At 37.0% G+C, this 20,843-nt stretch overlaps 1 protein-coding gene and 1 non-coding gene across 3 annotated transcripts in view; one reads left to right on the top strand and one right to left on the bottom strand.

Moving 5' to 3' along the window:
• Nucleotides 1–20,843, top strand: part of KIAA1324L (KIAA1324 like) — a 179,149-nt gene that overhangs the window by 12,572 nt on the left and 145,734 nt on the right. The window contains exon 1 of one of the 2 annotated variants that reach the window (XM_029928252.1): nt 9,139–9,157. The exons of the other annotated variant lie outside the window; for it this stretch is intronic. The gene's annotated coding sequence lies outside the window, so the exon portion shown is untranslated. Of the gene's footprint in view, nt 1–9,138; nt 9,158–20,843 lie in introns of those variants that run through there. 2 annotated transcript variants of the gene reach the window in all.
• Nucleotides 8,925–9,031, bottom strand: LOC115286096. Its single transcript, XR_003905856.1, has one exon. It is a non-coding gene; the product is annotated as a U6 spliceosomal RNA (small nuclear RNA).

Genomic DNA, 20,843 nt, shown 5'->3' with positions numbered 1-20,843 from the left:
TACTCCTTTAGAGGATGGTTTTAGGATTGGGGGGTAGTAGACAAAAGAATGCAGAATTTAGTTCATCCAAGAAGGTGTTTTATGTCTGTAGCACCGTGAACTGCTTCTTTGTACTTTGAAAGTTGCAGATTTCCTCTTTTGGACAGACTGATGGCGTAGGTCACATCTATGGGAATGATGAGTTCTGGTTCCCTACTCTGTGCCTATATTCATATTGTGGATTTAAAGGGCAGTTCAGTGACTGTTCAAGGTTACATTCCTTTCTACTGTAACAGGTAAGAAGAGAAGTCTTTATCCTTGGTGAGTTCGTTCTGGACACATTCATTCTTAAGCTGTCATATTTAACACTTTATTCTAAGATTGCTACAGTGTAATATAAAACAAGTGCCCTTTGGTGTTTAATGTAACATCCTAAAATGGAGAGTGGAAAAAATTGGCCATTTGAAATTTAAGTCTGAGCCGATTTCTCTTTGGTAATTCTTGGGCGTATCAATAATGCATACTAGGAGATAACTTGAACGAAATAACAGTGGATGCTTAAACATATCTGAACTTGGTATGCTGCAGAAGTGCTTCTCTATCTAAAGAGCAGGTAAATATTAAAACTATTTGCTTTATTTTTTTACCATGCCTTTTTTTATATTTGACCTTTTGAAAATGAAATGTACTATGTGTGCATTCTAGAAAAATGAGGCAATAAAAATCCTCATAATCCTACCAAATAAACACACTATTTTGCACTTGTAATAGGAACAATTAATAAAAGGAACAATAGGTACAATTTTAGGGCATTTCACTTACTAATTAGTTAATTCATCCTCCAGACTTTTATGAGATTGGTCCTAATACTTCCAGCGTGGTGGAATCACTGTCTGAGCCCCAGATGCTGCCCCAGTGCTCACGCTTGTAACCATCAGGATACCGTCTCTATCACATGTGTCAGACGACTTTGTGTAGATTTCATGACGGATATACATGTATGCTTACAGAATGGGAATATTCACATTCAGTTTGGTAATCTTTTTATTTTTTTCTTTTTGCATTTAACTCTATGCTGTGAACTTATTCCCTAATTTTGACTCCTTTAGAGTTTTATTCAGTGCTTAATGTGAGGTAAGCCTCTAACTTTATTTTCTGAATAACCATTTTTCATAAGTAGTATTTTGAACAACCCACAATTCATCCTTTAGCCATTGATTTATTTTCTATACAATCTATTATAATCTATTATTTTACATATAATAAATGACATACATATGCTCAAAAATATTTGATTTCTTTGGGGCAACTTTGTATACTGTTGATTTTTTTTTTAACCAAGATTGCATACAGAATTTTATGACATGATTTTATAATATATTTGTTGCTTTTCTTTCAAATATTTCTTTGCTGTTCTCACTTTACTTAGTCTTTAAGTTCAACTTCAGAATAATTTTGAAAAGTTGAAAAAAAACCTCACTGGAATTTTCTTTTGGATTCTCTTAAATCTCTAAATTAAGAGAAAAATGTCATCTTTGCATTTGAAGGCCTAGTTTCCTTTGGTGCTTGTAGTATTCTGTACTTTTCATGAGCACTGACTTAGTATTCCCTTAACATTTTATCGTTTTTTTTTTTTTAAGTTTATTTATTTTGAGAGAGATCATGAGCAGGGAAGGACAGGGGGCTAGGGAGAGAGAATCTCAATCAGGTTCTGCATTGTCTGTGTGGAACTGAGGCGGGGCTTGAAATCACGGACTATGAGATCATGACCTAAGCCAAAGGGGACACTTAATCAACTGAGCCACCCAGGCACCCCTACCATTTTATTATTTATTTGATTTTCCCCTGATAGGCTGAGAAGTCATTGGTTTTTGGAAATTGTGTATCTAGCTTTTTATAGAATTGTCTTGTTAATTCTAGTATTTTGTTGATTATCTTTAATTTCTTTATAAAATAATTTTTTTTAATGTTTATTTATTTTTGAGAGAGAGACAGAGTGTGAGCAGGGGAGGGGCAGAGAGAGAGAGAGAGAGAGAGATAGAATCTGAAGCAGGTTCCAGGCTCTGAGCTGTCAGCACAAAGCCCGATGCGAGGCCCAAACTCACGGACTGTGAGATCATGACCTAAGCCAAAGTCGGACGCTCCACCAACTGAGCCACCCAGGTGCCCCAGATTTTCTTGATAACTGGTACCATTTGTTGAGTAGTTAAATGTATGAAGCACTTTACTTATATTAACAGTAATCCTCACAGCTATCCAAACCTCTGCTTTTAGAGCTGAGGAAACTGAAGGTCAAAGGCAGTTAATACTTTGAGAAAGATGTCAAAAGTAGTGAGCCATGAGGCTGGGATGTGCTTGTCCTCAGAGACCTCACTTCCCACTGAACTTCACTGCCTCTCACTCTGCCTACACAGAGCTGGTCTGCACCTCTAGCTCTGTACAACTGCTTCTGTCAGGATACACATGAAATCTTACCAAGTGCACTGAGCAACTATTTATGTTTTCTTCCTTTAGTGCATCATTTTTAGATTCCTTTTTCTCAGGGAGAAATCTATCCTCTGCTCCAAGGTGGATATTGATGTTGCACATGTGTCAACAGAAAGAGCTCTCTGTACTGCTGTGTTTCAGTCATATACTGGTGTGTGTAGGCGGCATGGCCACTTCCTCTTCTGTCGAGAATGAGGTGTCTGTGCAGTCCTTAATCCAATTTGTGTTGTCTGGCAAACTGTGCCCTGCTGGGCTGATCAATGGAGAGGGAGCTCATTCTGTGTCAACTAGATTCTTGTTTAGGAAAATTTGTATAGAAGACGAATTTTTTTAGATGGAAAAAAGGAGGACAACTTTTGATGATTCTTCCACAGTAAGCACACCTGTCAGGCCCTGGACATGGTGCATGTTCTGTATCTGTCTTTCCCTGTGCAGTTCTGGGAATAGAGGATGGAGAAGAGCTAAGCCAGAGCGAGGGATGTGGGTCTCATGACATCTTAAACCAGAAGCATATAAAACTTCAAACATAAAAGGCCAGACTCTGTTGTTGGAAAAACCACTATGTACCGAAGACAATTCAGAATGGAAATCAATGAGCTATAGTTCTATCATTTTACCACACTCTTTCAATGTTTTTATTCTGTGTTCCCCCTTTCTTTAAAGACTTACATTAGAGTTATGTGGGCCAGACATTGTTCTAGGTGTTTGAGACATATTAGCCCATTTAAAAGCACATATGTAAATAATCCCACTTTAAAGTGTTATTCAGATATTTTAGGGGAAGGTTCACCAATCACCTCAATCTTTTTAAAACTTGATTAAAGGTTAATTGAAATACATTGAACAACATAAATATGAAGTGTATAATTTGGCCAGTTTTGATGTACGTATACACTTAGGAAACCATTGCCATAATCAAGATAGCCATTTCTAATACCCCCAAAGGTTTCTTGCTTCCCCTTGTAATCTAGTCCTTCCTCCACCCTGTCCCTAGGCAGCTACTGATCTGCTTTCTGTCACTAGAGATTGATCCACTTGTATTTTCTAGAATTTTATATAAATAGAAATCAGTGGAATGCGCTCTTGCTCTCTCTCTCTCAACTGGCTTTTTTCACTTAGCGTAATGATTTTGAGATTGATTCACATTGTGGTGTATTCAATAGTTTGTTCCTTTTTATTGCTGAGTAGCTTTCCATTGTATGGCTATACCACATATGCATATCTATTTTTAACATGCTATAGTTCTAATCATGGTACTTGATATTCTTAAGCTCCAATATGATAATGTAATCTATGAATATCAAGAGCTCATTAGTGAGCATTTCAAATAGGTTGTTTATAAAGTTCAGCAGCAGCAGCCTAAAATGTAAATGTAAGCACTAAAGGACTCTTGGCATTCTGAGATATTCTGGGAGGTAATTTAGTTTTCTGTTTTACTCAGTATTTAGTGCTATTTCAGCTAAGTCTTGATTTTTGAAAAGCTAATCATTCAGTTAGATATGCTTGTTGGGATTACTTCCACTTGCCTGCCTATAGATCATTTCATTATCAATTAATGTTTGTCAGACCTCAAGGGACAATGGTGGATGTCCCACCAAGCATTCAGAGGCTAAAATGAGAACTTTTTTTTAGTTCATCATGGTGATGAGCATTTGTGTACTCTCTAGATGAGAGTAATGTATATATTCATTTGTGAGGACAATTAAATATATTCACTGGTTTCATGTATTAGTTGAGATTATATTTCAAAATAAAAAAAATCCAGCAAGATAGCTAGGTTTAATTGTATCTTTTTTGGTGGGAGGTGATAGGAATTTGGTTGGCTAACATATTTGCATTTAGAACAAAGTAAGAATGCTTTTAGACTAGTAGTGGTTCCATAAACTTTGGACTCTTTCTTTCTGTCTTTCTATCTTTCTCTTTCTCTCTCCCACCCTCCCCTCTCTCTCCCTTCCCTTCCTTCCCCTTTTCTTTTTTTCTCCTTCTCCTCTTTTTCTTTTTCTTTTCTTAAATCTTCTCCAGAGAAGCTAAAGGTACTAATAGGAACTATGATTATGAGACCGGCTGACCTGTGCTATTTAGGTTTATTTCTTCTGTGGCAGTAACTGGTGACTTTGACAGGACTGGGTGAGTGATGGGACTCGTTTGTCTTGATGGCAGCGAGTTCCGCCTTCTCTGCTGGACGTGGGTACAGGTAGACCGTTCCTTAAACCCAACCTTCTTTTCAGCTCTGACATTTTTTTCTTCTTCCCTTTAAAACCAGACTCTTTACCTTTATTTCTTCAATTTTCTACCACCCCCACTTTTTTTTCAACACAGTGTAGTCTGGATTTTATCCCAATCATTTTTTTAAATCTCTTTTTTATGGTCAGTGATCATCTGCTAATTACTAGTGGTTTCTTTATTCTTCATCTTACTCCATTTCTCTGCAGCATTTAACCCTGTTTCCACTAATCCTGTTACCCACCCTTAACCATCGGTATTTCTTTAGGGAGCTCCTCTTTTCTTACTTTTTTTTTGGGAAGTGGTGGTTTTCCCATGATTTTGCTTTTGGTCGCCATCTCTTTCTATTATATATGTTCTCTCTGAGTTTTAGCCATATATATATTTTTATTCTTATTTTTATGTAAATAAGAGTAATACCTACTTATTATACACAATTTGAGCATACATTTGAGTACATGATTTGAGTATATTTTAAACACTTTTGAACAAGCAAAAATGATGAATGTCACCTGCAGTCCTGCTGTGGTGAACCACTGTTGCAATTTTTCAACAAATTGCTTGCCCTACCTAAACCTTTGTTTAAATCAGTCTTAAATCCAACTTCTAAATGCTTAATTCTCCATTGGATTCCAAAAGCACATTTACACTTCCTTAACAGATATCTTTAGTAGGATGTTTTGGATGCCTTCAAATTAAATACATTCTGAACCATATTAATTATTTGTCCTTGTACTTGAAACTAGTTTTTCTTCTTGCTTCCATTTCTGATTGGTTAATAGTGACTTGATGTTATTGGTCCTTTTCTTTCTTGTCTGTAAACTCCACATCACTCAGTCATAAAATAGATCATTTTAATGTGTTCTACAAAGTCCTTTATCACGTGGTCTCAGGAGATTTTTTTTCTTTTTTAGCTCTCTCTTTGTGCTCTTAACTTCCTTCCATTTCAACCCTCTGTCTTATCCTGCTATCTAACCACAATTTCCACTTTTCAGGGATTCTCATGGACTTCCATCCTCACATGCTTAGCCAGTGGCCACATCTGAAAAGCCATTTCCTCTCTCTCTGGTATAGCTTATCTCTAACTAGCATTCAGGATAACGTGGTTCAGATACTTCTGCTCAGATGAAATGCATCAGGGGCCTAACACTTCCTATATTTGCTTTGATTTATCCTGACAAGAAGAAACCCATTAAAAGGGCTCCTTACAATTGCTTTTAAATCTATGAAGAGCTACCTTTGAAGAATAGACTTCAAGTATCTTTCAGACAGCTGACCTGGGACCAGTGAGTGGATGTTCTGGGGAGTAAGATTTTTCATTATATTAAGGAAGAACCATAATCTTTAATGATATAGAGCAGTGGAAAAGACTTGTTAAACTAGTTAACTCTTCATCAATAGAAGTATACAAGCAAAGACTAAATGACCATTTCTCATGGATTCATTCATTTAATCGATATTATTATTCACTTTGTCAACTGCTGTGCTAGAGTTTCAAAGATGGAAAAAAATCTTTTCTTGAAGGAGCTCATAGTCTAATGTAGTAGTTCTCAACCTGGCTGTGGATTAGAATCAGAGACCACTGAATTATCTCCATTTTAGAAATCTCAGAGGACAGGGTCTAGGGAACATAGTCCAGTGTACAGCCATGGATGGTTATAATGATTTATATAAAGTTTACTTTTCAAAGTGTCATTTATTTAACACCTACTTTAGGGCGGGCCATATGATGTTAATTTATTCTTTCAACACATGTTTATCCAGCCCCCTCTTTTGTGTTTTTCTTTGGTTTAGGTACCAGGAACACATCAGTGGATAAAAACAGAGTTCCTGCTCTTATGGAATTTATAGAATGGTAGAATATAGACATCCCACAAACACATGGCAGTTGGTGTTAAGCCTAAGAAGAAAAGTAAAAGAGATGAGGGGACCTAGGAGATGTCTGGTATATAAGAGTTCAGGAAAGGACTTTTGATGCTATGGCATTAGAGTAGTGCCTGAAGGAAGAGAGGGATCAAGCAATGCAGACATCTGGGGAAAGGGCTTCCAGGCCCAAGGAAGAGCAAGTGCAAAGGCCTTAAGATGATCATACACTTGACATGTTCAAAGAAGAGTGACCCACTGTGGCTGGAATAGAATGAGTGAAGAGCATGCGATAGGAGGTATGAACAGAGATCACAGGTGGATGGGGTGTGGCAGACTGCACGATGCCTTTTAGGGCATGTTAAAGACTTTGACTTCTATTCTGAATGAGGTGAGGGCCCTGGAGGGTGTTGAATACAGGTATTGTATGATTTATATGTAAAAACATCAGTCTAGCTGCTGTTTGGAAACAGATGCTGGGACATGGGTGAAAATAGATGAATTAGGTTATTACAGTAATCTAGGTGAGGCACTATGGCAGCTTAGATGAAAGTTTTAGGGGTGGAATGTAAGAAGTAATTGGATTCTGTGTATATTTTGAATATAAAATATATTTTTAAGGGGCACCTGGGTGGCTCACACAGTTGAGTGTCTGATTCTTGATTTCAGCTCAGGTTGTAACCCCAGGGTCATGGGATCGAGCCCCACATTGGGCTCTGCACTGAGTGTGGAGCCTGCTTAAGATCCTCTCTTTCCCTCTCTCTCCATCTCCCTCTCCTCCTCCCTCTGCCCCTTTTCTTGCTCATGTGCACTCTCTTTCAGGAAATTATATTTATTGTATATATATATATACACACATATGTATATTATAGGTATATTTTAAATATATTTTTAAAGGGACCATAGGCTTTACTAAGATCTTCCAGGGAGTGACTTTAGTCAGAGAAAGAAGGGGTCCAGGACCAAGTGCTGGGATGCATCAGGGGTAGGAGAGCTGATGGAGGAGAATGGGGTCCCCAAGGCTAGATGAAGCAAGTGAAGGAGAAGACAGACCCCGAGTCACACTCTGTTGTTAGACTGAGTGAGAGTGAAGCTGAGCACTGATGCTTGGATTTTGTGAGGTGGAGGTCATCGCTGATTTTGACAAGAGCAATCTTGATCAAGAGGTATAGGCAAAATGTGATAGGAGTGGGTTCATGAGAGAATAAAGGAAAGAGAAGGTAGACACAGTGAGGATAGACCGTGCTTTGGAGGAGCATTGCTGGTAAGGGGAGAGGAGAAAAACGACAGTAGCTCAGGGCGGGGAGTGCAAATCCTTGGTCACAGTAATGCCAAACTAGTTATACTTTAAGGGTCCTTCCAAATGCAAGATTTTGTTCTATAATTAGTGGTTCTGGTTTTATTTATTTTTTGTAATGCCTTGTTTAAGAATTCTTGAGATGAGGCACACCTGTATTTTTCTATCCTGTTAATTTGAGACTTTTAAAAACCAAGCTCAGCCATTTTATTTACACCATATGACTGTACTTCCTTCTTTCTAGCTTGGGTATATCTTTTTGCATTAGTTTTCTGGGGCTCCCATAACAAAGTGCCACACACTGGGTAGCTTAAAGAACAGGGGTATTTATTGTTTCACGGTTCTAGAGTCTGGAAGTCCAAAATAAGGTGTCCACAGGGTGGGTTCCTTCTGGAGGAGGATCGATTGCAGGCCTCACTCTGGCTTGTAGATGGCCAACTTCGCCCTCTGTTTCCTCCTATCCATCTTCCCCCTTTGCCTGCCTTTGTGTACAGATTTGCTTCTTTTTTAAGGATAACTGTCAGATTGGGATCAGACCCACTCTAATGACCTCATTTTAACTTGATTACTTCTGTAGAGAGTCTGTCCCCAAATCAGGGCACATTATACAGTGGTGTTAGGACTTGAGCATATGGATTTGAGGAGGGGACATGACAACTTTACTTCTTCATAGGCTCATTTCTGAAGTTTTATTCTAGTAACATTAAAAATTTTTCTGTGGGGTGGCATTTAGGCAGTTAATTTAGTCATTTTGGGGACATTAGGTGATGCTTTAGAGAGGGCCAGGCAGTGGATTTCCTGATATAAAATGAGCACTTGGTGAATTGGAACTTCAATGAACTGTCTTTTTTTTTTTTTGAAATTTTATTTTATTTTATTTTTTTTACTTTATAAAGTTTCATATTTTTTTAACATATGTAATTATTTTCCATCATTTACAATACAGTGGTTACAATGACACTCCAAACGGAAAAGCAAAGTAAAAAATCAAAACACCAACTTCTGTTTCATGTAATTAGACTTATACAGAAATTAGAAGGTTAAGTACCAACTAGTTAATCACCTACTTTCACAGTAAAATATGGAACGCTTCACGAATCTGCGTGTCGTCCTTGCGCAGGGGCCATGCTAGTCTTCTCTGTGTCCTTCCAATTTTAGTGTATGTGCTGCCGAAGCGAGCACAAAGAACTGTCTTTTTGAAGAGGAATATAAAATGAGTTAGAGAGGTGAATTCTTAATACTTTATGTGAACACGCAGTTAGACTTCTCAGACTTCTCAGTTACCTTCATTTCAAAATATTGGAAAAGGTAAGCCAGTAGGTACAGACTCGATCTTGGGAAGAATAAGGGGTAAATCAGAGTGGCTTCTCCAGGAAAAGCCCGCAGTACATCTACGTGGCACCTCCCTGGTATAAAGATGGAAGCACAGCCTAAATAAAGGCCCACATCTGACCCTAAAATGTATCAGCCTTGTTATAGAGAGAAGTTCAGTTGTTTATTAAAAGAAGTTTTGTTGTTGTTGCATGAAAAAAGCGTTATAGAAACAGGCTCGTGTTTGCATATCTGGGTGCGTAATCCAGGGGACTGTTTCCAGCCATTTTTTGCCCGTCCTGTTCTGCCTTCCCAGCAGCAGGTTTAGCTGGACAACAGGCCACTAAGATGCATCCTCCTAGTACAGCTTGTGAGGGTAATGACTTTTCATTTGGAAATTGTTAAACTACAGAATGTAACTGATGATTGTAGTTGTCAGCTCATGGACTCGTTAGCTCTCAGTTCTGTATTAGGGCAACAAGGGAGAGATGGAAATTTAACTGTGGAATAGCAGATATTTTTTTGTGTGGGCTTATTACTCTCCTACACTGCTCTAAAATGAGGAAAACATCTGTGGTGAAAATTAGTGCTAAATAAAACCCTTACTTGGACATTTTCTGAAGTACTTTTATTTGGTTTAAAAACCTAACCTTTGGCAGTGCCCTGAAATAGCCACTGAACGTATCTCTTGGGGATAACCAGGATATTTATTTTGGGTATTCTTGGTTTAAATAATTAAATATTTTGCAAAATGCTTATGGATTTATGATGTGGTTTCATCTTAGCTTGGGCAAACCATGCAGTATTTAATACATAGTAGCAAAATATTTACTATTGAAGCTTGAAAAGATGTGAGTTCTCTGTGTGCAATCTTTCATTTATGAGAGGGTTGTCTTTTTTTTTAATGTTTTTACATTGTAGTACTTGTTTTGCTTGTTGGTGGTGTTTGCTTATTTAATACGTTCCGTCAAGGACAGAAATTACATGCTGGTTTTTTTTTGTTTTGTTTTTTTGTTTTTGTTTTTGTTTTTCCCCTAGGATGTGTGTCTTGGGTTTTTCCCTTATTATTTTCGTTACTTTTTTTTCTCTTCTTTTTTTGGTGGTGGGGGTGGTTATGTTTAAATGAAATTGCTTTTACAACACCAAAGACTTAATCATCCATTTCCTACATAAAAGGTAGCTACTTTTTTGCAGGGACCTGAAGCATATTGTAGTATAGAGGTGGAATTTAAGGAAAGGTATTAAGCAAGGCTGTGTTGTAGCTTATGAACAAGTAATAAATTGTATCATGTATCTTTAATGTATCATAGATAAGCTGCTATATAACAATTGCCACTTCAGATAGCTGTGAAATTAGGTGATTAACTAGTTGGTACCTAACCTTCTAATTTCTGTATAAGTCTAATTACATGAAATAGAAGTGGGGGTTTTGATTTTTTACTTTGCTTTTCTGTTTGGAGTGTCATTGTAACTACTGTAGTGTAAATGATGGAAAATAATTGCATATGTTAAAAAAATAAATAAATAAACAGAAAAAAATAAAGCATAAAAAATAATTAAATATTTTTTATACTGTTCAAATTTAAACATTAAAAAAACCTCCAAAACCCTCTGAATCAGAAAGTGAATTCTTCTGTAGTGTAAAATAGCAGCAATTATGTCCTCAATAAGCTTTCCACAGATTAAGCCTGGCAGTAGTTCAGATACTAAGTATATTAAAGCAGACAATTTGTTATGATGGATCCTTGTTTTGGGTCCACAGCCTACTAATTGATGACCAAGGCTCAGGGAAATCTGACATTCTTAGGCATTCATGAAATCAGCTTCTTCCCTTAGTGACTCGCGTTCAGTGACTCTGAGAAGGTTTCTTTTTCTTAAATCTCAGTGACTTACCGATGAAATACAAAGAGCATATGGAAGCAGATATATGCGTAGGTCTTGATTTTATGTTTTGGTAGACTGGTTTATTTAAGCAAATACAACAGGCAAATATGTTTGTTTAAGGTTTCCCTTTGTACCAGCTGCTGCTTTTTTCTTTTTCCTAGACTGGCCTGCCAGAATTGCACACCTTTATTTCTACACTATTTGACAAAAATTTCCAATTGGCAATTTTTCAGTGGATTACTATATTAATATATTTGACATGTATATTTTAAGAATGTTGAGGATTTTTGAAGAATCATGCTTAAATTTAATTTCCTTTGAAATGGAATGTTTTTAATTTATTAAAATTATTTAATGATAGAGGCTTAATGTTTCTTAAATATTGTGTACACAAGTCGGCCTTAATTTAAAACAGCTTAAAAATCATACAGTCCACTTTATTCAGAAGAAAAGTTTTGGGGCGCATGGGTGGCTGAGTCGGTTGAGCGTCTGGCTTCCGCTCAGGTCATGATCTTACGGTTCGTGGGTTCGAGCCCCGCGTCGGGCTCTGTGCTGACAGCTCAGAGCCTGGAGCCTGCTTCAGATTCTGTATCTCCCTCTCTCTCTGACCCTCCCCTGCTCGTGCTGTCTCTCTCTGTCTCTCAAAAATAAATAAAAAACATTAAAAAAAAGAAGAAAAGTTTTATTTTTATAGCATTTGTGTATGGGGGGAATGAAATGCTAGAGAGTTCATGTTCATTTGGATGAGTATATACCACGCTCGGATCACATAGATACTGACCAGGGAGTCAAGTGACCCAAGTACTGGTCTTTTCTTCTTGGTAGTTAGCTATGTGACCTTGGGGAACTTTTTTTCTCTTGGACTCAATCTTCTCATTTGTTAGAGAAAAATATTGGTTTAGATAATCTATAAAGGCTCTTCCAAGCTTGGCATCTTATGACTTTATTTCTTCTAGTTTTATATTTTTAGAGAAACAGTGGTTATGTCTTTGCTTCTTATTGGATACTTTCGACTGAATGTGGAATTTTTTGTTTCCAGTATGGTCATACTGAGCAGAGTGATGAGGCTTGATAGTTTGTAGAAACTAAGCATTGTCTACAAATCGTCAACAAGAAGGCTTGGTGAATTAGGCCTGTACTACTTTTGTTTGACATAGACATGTGTTTGCATTTTTTACCAGCTGATGACCAGATATAATTTCATCTAGTTGTCCGAGTCAATTGAGTTTAGACATTTAGCTTGAGATACTTAATATTCCTCAAGACAAAGTTTTGAGGAGTTAGATAGTCTTAGCCTTCTATAATTCTGCCTTGCTTATGGGATGATTTAGAATAAATAGGGCTCAATTTTAGTAATAAATTACATCTGTAACAGTTATCCTAGAATTTTTTTTCTATAGGAAAAGACCCACAGGTTAGTGACGTGAAGCACATATGGATGATATTTGCTTCTATTTGCAATACTCCCTAGGTCCTTATTTCAAATTCTGGGAACTTTTTTACTCATTTGAAAATTATCATGGCCCACAGGGATGTTTATAAGAAGAGTTATTCCTAAATAGACATATATTCTTAGAAGGGCTCAACATTTTGAAGATGTCTGTGTTTTACAGATGTATGCATTCGAAAGCCTCTCCCCAGATCTAAATAAAGTCTTTTTCCTTGGGAATGTTTATCTTGGAGGGATGGAGTAGGGAATAAGGCATGTTCTGAGACCAGCTGGGAAAATTCCGCAAAAGAAGGGTGGTGAGATGAGGTACTCTCAGAATCTACAAATGGGAGTATCACCTTTTAAAGTCTTTGTAGAAATTGTTATGTGACATTGGTTAAGAGCTTTGAAACACATAATCTCATCAAGTATTTTATATCTTAATTTGGTTAACTTAACAGTGATGCACTTTTAAGGTGATTCATCTCAACATTATTCATACATAAACAACCCCCAATTTTAATATGTGGCTGGTTAAATTGTTTACTGGGTTAAATGGAATGCCATGGCGCCATTAATTTTTTTTTTTGCACCATTAATTTTGATGACATAGAGGTGTGTTGATTTACATGGAAGGAGTTTATAATATGTTAAGCAGAAAACAAAGCATGTCATGAAAACTTTGGAGTAGTTATATAAATGTGTCTATTTATTTTGAAAACTGTGTAACAGGTTAGCAGTGGTTATATGTGGGTGGCAAGATTATGGGTGGTCTTCCTCCTATTTCATGCACTTACTCTCTGTTTCTCACTTTCTACCAAGACCATGCATTCTTTGAGAGACAGTAGAACATCACAAGTGAAGCACTTAAGATATGATTCCCAAGTCAGCCTGGGTTTAAATCCCAATACTGCCACTTCCTGGCTGTATAGTCTTGAGCACATAACTTTATTTCTTTGCATCCTTCTTTTTCATCCATAAATCAGAGATGATAATAAGAGGAATAATAATAACCTGCCTCATAAGTTTGTTGTGAGAATTCAATATACTCAATGTATGTGAACTCTTGAGAACAATTTGTCATAACTACGTATCTTATTATCAATGTCGCCATCACTATTAGTAATAACAAATAAGCTATCATTATTTGTTAGTAAGAATAGTGAGTGGACAAGTCAGAGACAGATGGACAGACAGATACACTAGCATACCTAGAACTCAGTGGTAGACGTAATGGTCTCTTAGGCAATCAAGTATATCAAATTGAAACAATTTGGTAAACTTTTATTTAAAGAGGAATATGATGACTAGATGTTGAGCTTTTTTCTTTTTTTTTATATATTTTTATTTTTGAGAGAGCAAGTGAGCAAACATGAGTAGGGGGGCAGAGAGAGAGAGAGAGAGAGAGAGAGAGGGAGGGAGGGGGAGGGAGACAAAGAATGTGAAGTAGGCTCTGAGCTCTGAGCTGTCAGCACAGAGCCTGATGCGGGTCTCTAAACTCAAACCATGAGATCATGACTTGAGCCAAAGTCAGAGGCTTCACTGACTGAGTCACCCAGGCTCCCCTCTGTTTTTTAACTTTAAAAATAAAGTGTAATTCACAAAACACAAAATTAACCATTTTATTCTATTTTTAAAAATTAACCATTTTAGGGGTGCCTGGGTGGCTGAGTTAAGCATCTGAATTCGGCTCAGTTCATGATCTTGCGGTTGGTGAGTTCAAGCCCCGTGTTGGGCTCTGTGCTGACGGCTCACAGCCTGGAGCCTGCTTTGGATTCTGTGTCTCCCTCTCTCTCTGCCCCTCCCCCACTTGCGCTGTGTGTGTGTGTCTCTCTCTCTCTCAAAGATAAGTAAATGTTAAAAAACATTAAAGTAAAACTAACCATTTTATAGTGAACAGTTCAGTGGCAACTAGTCTAGTCACCGTATTATGCAAGTATCATCTTTGGTTCCAAAACATTTCCTTCATTTTGCAATAAAGCTACGTACCGTTAGACAGTTTGTCCCCATTCCCCACTCCCTGCAGTGCCTGGCAACCACCAGTCTACATTCTTTGTCTATGGACTTATTTATTCTGGGTATTTCATATAAATGAAATCATATAATATGTGACTTTTTGTATTGGGCTTCTTTGACTTAGCGTAATGTTTTGGAGATTTGCGTACATTATAGCACTTAACTACTTGATTCCTTTTTTGAACTCATTAATATTGTATTTTGTATGTGTATACAAACATGCATATATATGTATAAAATTATAATTTGTTTATCCATTCATCCACTGGAGGACCTTGGATTATTTCTTCATTTTTGCTCTTGTGAATAGTGCTGATATGAATAGATGTTTACTTTTATTAAATAATTATTGTGGTGGTGTATTATAAAAAATTTAAGAAGTGCAGGAAAAGTAAAAAATGGAACTACCATATAATCCAGGAATCCCAATACTGCGTATTTACCCAAAAATATCAAAACACTAATTCAAAGTGATACATGGAGCTCTATGTACAGCACTATTTACAATAGCCAAACTATGAAAGCAGCCCAAAGGTCCATTGATAGATAACTGAATAAAGAAGATGTGATGTATATATACAAAGGTATATTACTTTGCCATAAACAAGAATGAAATCTTGCCTTTTGCAATAACCGGAATTGAATTAGAGAGCATTATGCTAAGTGAAATAAGTCAGAATGACAAATACCATATGATTTCGTATGAAGAATTTAAGAAAGTAAATGAGGTAAGGTATTGTTTTCATGATGAAAACAATAAGAAATAAAAAAATTAAATGTAGAAAGGCAAATAATCTCAATTTAATTTTGGTATAAGTCCTTTCCGTATTTTCTATGTATATATACATGTTTTAAAACACAGTTGTGTAGAAAAACTTTTTTAATTAGATTTTTAAAATCATTTTATTTATTTATTTAAATTCAAGTTAGTTATCATGTAGTGTAGTATTGGTTTCAGGAATAGGACCCAGCAATTCATCATTTACACAAAACACCCAGTGCTAAACCTTTTTAAAAGAAAATTGTAGATCATGTACATTCTGGGCTTTTTCCTCATTAAACTTTGTTTTAATGGGTCTCAAATTCTGTGACAGATAATTGGTCAAATTGTTTCCATTAAATTTTAAAACCTAGTAACTAAAAATTGCTATCCACACACAAAACAAATGGTTCACAAAAAACTCTCCTTTTCTTCTGAAAGTTTTATATTGCATTGTTAAAATTAACCAGCCGTTTACTAATGAACTTAAATGGCCAGTTGACATAAACAATTCTGAGACCTGTCTTTCACCACTGATTCTAACTAGGGTGGTAGCTATTGGGCATAATATTTATTCATTTAGCCTTCTGAGCTTCTGGGCAGACTTGGTGACCTTGCCAGCTCCAGCTACCTAATTGTCCACTGCTTTGATGACACCCATGGTGACTGTCTGTCTCGTGTCGCCAACAGCAAAATGGCAGAGGAGGATAGTCAGGGAAGCTCTCAACACACATGAGCTTGTCAGGAACCACAGTAACAGCAGCAATAGCAGCAGCAGATTTCAAGACTTTGGGGCCGACTTCCAGCTTTTCCCCAGAACGATGATCAGTCTTCAGTAAACTCATGAGCAGTGGGAGCTGTGTGACAGTCCAGCCCAGGTGCATATCCAGCAGGGACTTGGCCTGGATTGTTCAGAATAATCACCTGAGCCATGAAGCCACCTGTTTCCATTGTTGGGCCATTTTTGCTTAGTCACATCACCACAATGAATGTCTTTGACAGATGTGTTCTTGACAGTGAACCCCACATCGTCCCCAGGAAGAGCTTCACTCAGAGCTTCATGGTGCATTTCAAGAGACTTTACTTCAGTTGCAACATTGACTGGAGAAAAGGTGACCACCGTTGCTGGATTTGAGAACACTGTCTCCACTTGGTCCTAGGAACAGTACCAATACCACTAATTTTGGAGCTGTCTTAGAGAGGCAGGTGTAAGGGCTTGTCCGTTGGGTGAATTGTTGACAGGATGCAATCCAGAGCTTCCTGCAATATGGTTTCACTGGCATTGCCATCTTTACAGAGGATTTTTCATTCCTTGAACCAAGGCATGTTAGCAGCAGGCTCCAGCATGCTGTCACCATTTCAACCAGAAATTGGCACAAATGGTACTGTGATGTGGTTGTAGCCAGTTTTCTTAATGTGCGTGCAGACTTCCTTAATGATATTTTTGTGCCTCTTTTGACTCTAGGGTGTCCCAGTGGAACCCATTTTGTTAATACCAGTAGTTAGTTGTTTCTTACCCAGTGTGTAAGGCTGAAGGGCATGCTCATTCTTGAAAATACCTGATTAAAATTTATTAACACCAGCAGCAACAATCAGGACAGCACAGTCAGCCTGATAATGTGCCTGTAATCATGTTTTCAATAAAGTCTGTGTTCTCTGGTACCAGTGATGGTCACATCATACTTGCTTTCTTGAGCTTCCCGACGGTGACATCAGTGGTGGTAATATGCTCATATTCAGTTTTCAGTTTTCCAAGACCCAGATATACTTGAAGGAGCCCTTTACCATCTCAACAGCGGCCTTCTCAAATTTTGCCATAGTTCTTTTGTTCCCTTCACAGTTGTATTTGGGATGGCCAGTAGGGGTGGACTTGTGGACTTCCTGACTCTACATGTCCAATGAGGACAGTCTTGATAGGAGACTTTTCCTTTCTCCATTCTGACAGATTTAGTGATGGTTTTCATGATACCTGTGTTTGGGCAGCAAACCCACTGTGAACAAGCTACATTCTGTTTTATGTCAGTACTTACCACCTACCATTTTAAATATTTTCTGATGTCTTTAAGTGTTCTGGTATGTCATAATTTTAATAAACAGAATTTATTTTTCCAATCTCTTTTGATAAAGTAACTTTGGCTTCTATATAATGAATGCCATGTGGAATATCTTTTTATAGAAAGTATAGCTTAATTATTGTCTGAGGATAAAGTCCTGGGAATAGAAGTGTTTTGTCAAAGAGTATATGCTTTTGAGGCTTTTGACACAAACTGCCGAAGTTCCCTCCAGAAATAATATGCTGATCTCCACTCCTCCCAGCAATATTTGAGTGTCTGTTTCCTCTTTTATTTGTTCATATTCTTTTATTCATAATCATTTTCATTTTAACAAAAAGCATATCTATTTATATTGTATTTTGAATTTCTACTCATATAAAATGTTTCACCATATGTTTATTATTTCCCTTTTGGGAATGCCTACTTCATGACCTTAGTGAATTTTGTATTTTTCTAACTAACTAGAATTTAAAAACTGTATAATGAAGATACAAATTTTGACAATCTGTTACAAAAATGTCCCTAGTTGTCTTCTTATTTTGTCTGTGGTATTTTTGGTCACAGGGGATCAAACTGTCTTCACTTAGTGAAATCTATCATTCTTTGCTTTTCCTCATTTCTGCTTTTGTGCACCTGTTTTTCTGAGTCTTCCTTCGGTGATTGGTATTTGTGTTTGATAATGAGCAAAAACCTTATATTCTCTTGTATGAATGTGGTTTAAAACTTAAACGTTTTTCACAAATGTCGCTTGTCTCCGTATATATTTACTATATAAGAATTTTCTAGTGACTTAGACAACATAGCAGTTAAACTGAGAGCTTCTTTTTAAAAAAATGTTTTTTAATGTTTATTTTGTTTTTGTGTGAGAGGGAGACAGAGCACGGGAGGGAGAGGAGCTGAGAGAGCAGGAGACACAGAATTCAAAGCAGGCTCTAGGCTTTGAGCTGTCAGCACAGAGCCCGACATGGTGCTCGAACTCACGAACTGTGAGATCATGACCTGAACCAAAGTCAGACACCCAACTGACTGAGCCACGCAGGTGCCCCAAACTGAGAGCTTCTTAAACTGTCAGCCTAGGATCTTCTGTGTTAAAATTAAGAGGCAGACACAGATCACAGAAGACAAGCCCATATGGAATTTTTTTCAAAGAACCCATTTCCACAGCATATGTTTGAGTCAGAACACATTGACTTATTTATTTTTTTAATGTTTGTTTATTTTTGAGAGAGAGAGAGAGAGAGAGAGAGAGAGAGAGAGAGAGAGAGAGGCAGAGTGCTAGCAGAGAAGTGGCAGAGAGAGAGAGGGAGACACAGAATCTGAAGCAGGCTCCAGGCTCTGAGCTGTCAAAGCTCTATGTGGGGCTCAAACTCAGGAAATCGTTCATGGGATCATGACCTGCACCGAAGTCAGACACTTAACTAACTGAGCCACCCAGGCACCCAGAACATATTGACATTTTCTTCTCTCCGTAGTTTCTCTGGGTCCAGAGACTTATAGCTTACATTGATTTTTGAGGCAGTGAGATCCTCATTAATCAAAGAAAGATTGGATTTTGTTCATCATGCCCCATTGATGTGTACAGGAAATTGGACTGATTCTTTTTTTGGGGGGGGTTGTTTTTATTCTTTGAAAATCATTTAACTGGAATACCTCATTTCTCAGGCATTCTAATTCATTTGTCTTTTTATATCTTAGGGAAACAAATTAGATGAATCAATGCTAACCTAGGTAGGCATGTAGCATTTTTTTCTGCATTGAAAATTGGAAGTGACTCTTTGAGTGATATATATATAAACTATCTGTTTACTTCAGGCTGAGGATGTTAATGACAAGTCATTTACTGTTTATCTACTTGTTTTTGTGTTTTATTTCTAAATTATCTGATTTTTTCGTTTGTACAAAACATGTTTATCATGAAGGAAATCAGGAAATAGAAGCAAGCCAAACATGCCAAAGTGATTACTGTTGGTACCTTTGTACAGTTGCATTCAGATCCTGTCATAATATATATAGTCATTGATGCAATTTATAGAAATGCAGTCATGTTATATGTGCCATATCATAAGCATATTGCCATGTAGATATATACAGTTTGAAATAAGTGCACAGAATTCTACTGTGTGGTTATATCATAATATAATGCAGCAATTCCCTACTGTTAATCATTTAGAATGTTTTCTATTTCTTGCTATTACAGGTATGTAATAAGCATTATTAAAATTTTTTTTAACATTTTAATTTATTTTTGAGAGAGAGTGCTAGCAGGGGAGAGGCAGAGAGAGAGGGAGACACAGAATCAGAAGCAGGCTGTAGGCTCTGAGCTGTCAGCACAGAGCCCCGTGTGGGGCTCAAGCCCATGAACCATGAATGGCCAAAGTCAGACACTCAACTAAGCCACCCAGGCGCCCCGGTAGTAAGCATTATTGTAGCTCTATCTTTGCTATATCTAGATATTTATCTTTACATATTTCCTTAGGACAATTCCCCAAAATGGAATGTTTCCAATTTCACAATTTCTGAATCTAACAAGTATTATTTTTTATTTATTTATTTTTAGAAATTGTCAGGAATGTGAAAAATATAGATTGGGTACCTTTTCATATTTATTACATTAAATCAAATAAAAATTCCTCTTAAGTATAAAGGTATTGTTTATCTTTCTATTTCCCTTTGGCAATTCATCTTTCACTCTTATTTTCCTGACTGTAGAACACAAATGTGAAGGGGTCATTGTGATAAAAATTCTGGAAGGTTTGCTTCCTATCTTTATTCTTTCTGGAAGGTTGATGTGTGTGTGTAGGGGAGTTACCTTTTGAGGGCAAATTTTTAGAATGAAAGTTTCTATTCTTTTGCCCATGCCTGTTTTATCTGTTTTTCACACTTGGGAACGTTTTTGTTTTTGGCATTACTGTTTGCTGAGGATTACTCACCTTGTTTTCAACTTCTGTGCTTTTTCTTTTCCATGGACATCAAGAGCCCACTTTGTTCAGCTGCTGAGCAAGATTATGGGGATGGAAAGAAGATAGGTCCATTTTCTCAAGATAGTCATGTCATCTGATGTGGCAAATACCTTCCAAGGGCCAATTCTTATATAACTGAGTAGAGCAATTAGAACATTAAGTTATGTGGGTGGTATTCTCTTTTTTATTTTGGGTTCTCTTCCTTATAAATGTTAAAAATTTTGTAACCAAGAACTTCATTATTTTATCATTGATAAGTGGTCTAATTTAGAAAACAAACAGATTGGAGCTAAAATATTCCAGTATATGTAAACACAAAAATGCAGAACAGTTTCATTGTCAACAAAGTCTTTGAGAAAAGGTGACTGTCTACCTTTTGAAGGATAAGGAAGAATATTCTACTTGTTTGCTTTTGTGTGCTGAGGTTTGTCTCAGTTTTCAGTTTCTACTGTGAATCGTTGAGGGCAGAAAAGGCACATCACTAATTTAGGAAAGACCTGAGCATGTGAAGGTAATCACACCTTCAGAGAGAGATTTGTTGCCTGAAGAGGAAATTGCTGCTGTTACTTCCAGTGCTTTA

The sequence above is a fragment of the Suricata suricatta genome, chromosome 2, assembly GCF_006229205.1.
Source record: "Suricata suricatta isolate VVHF042 chromosome 2, meerkat_22Aug2017_6uvM2_HiC, whole genome shotgun sequence".
In the NCBI taxonomy this organism is placed as follows: domain Eukaryota; kingdom Metazoa; phylum Chordata; class Mammalia; order Carnivora; family Herpestidae; genus Suricata; species Suricata suricatta.
This window is presented reverse-complemented; position numbering and strand designations above follow the sequence as displayed.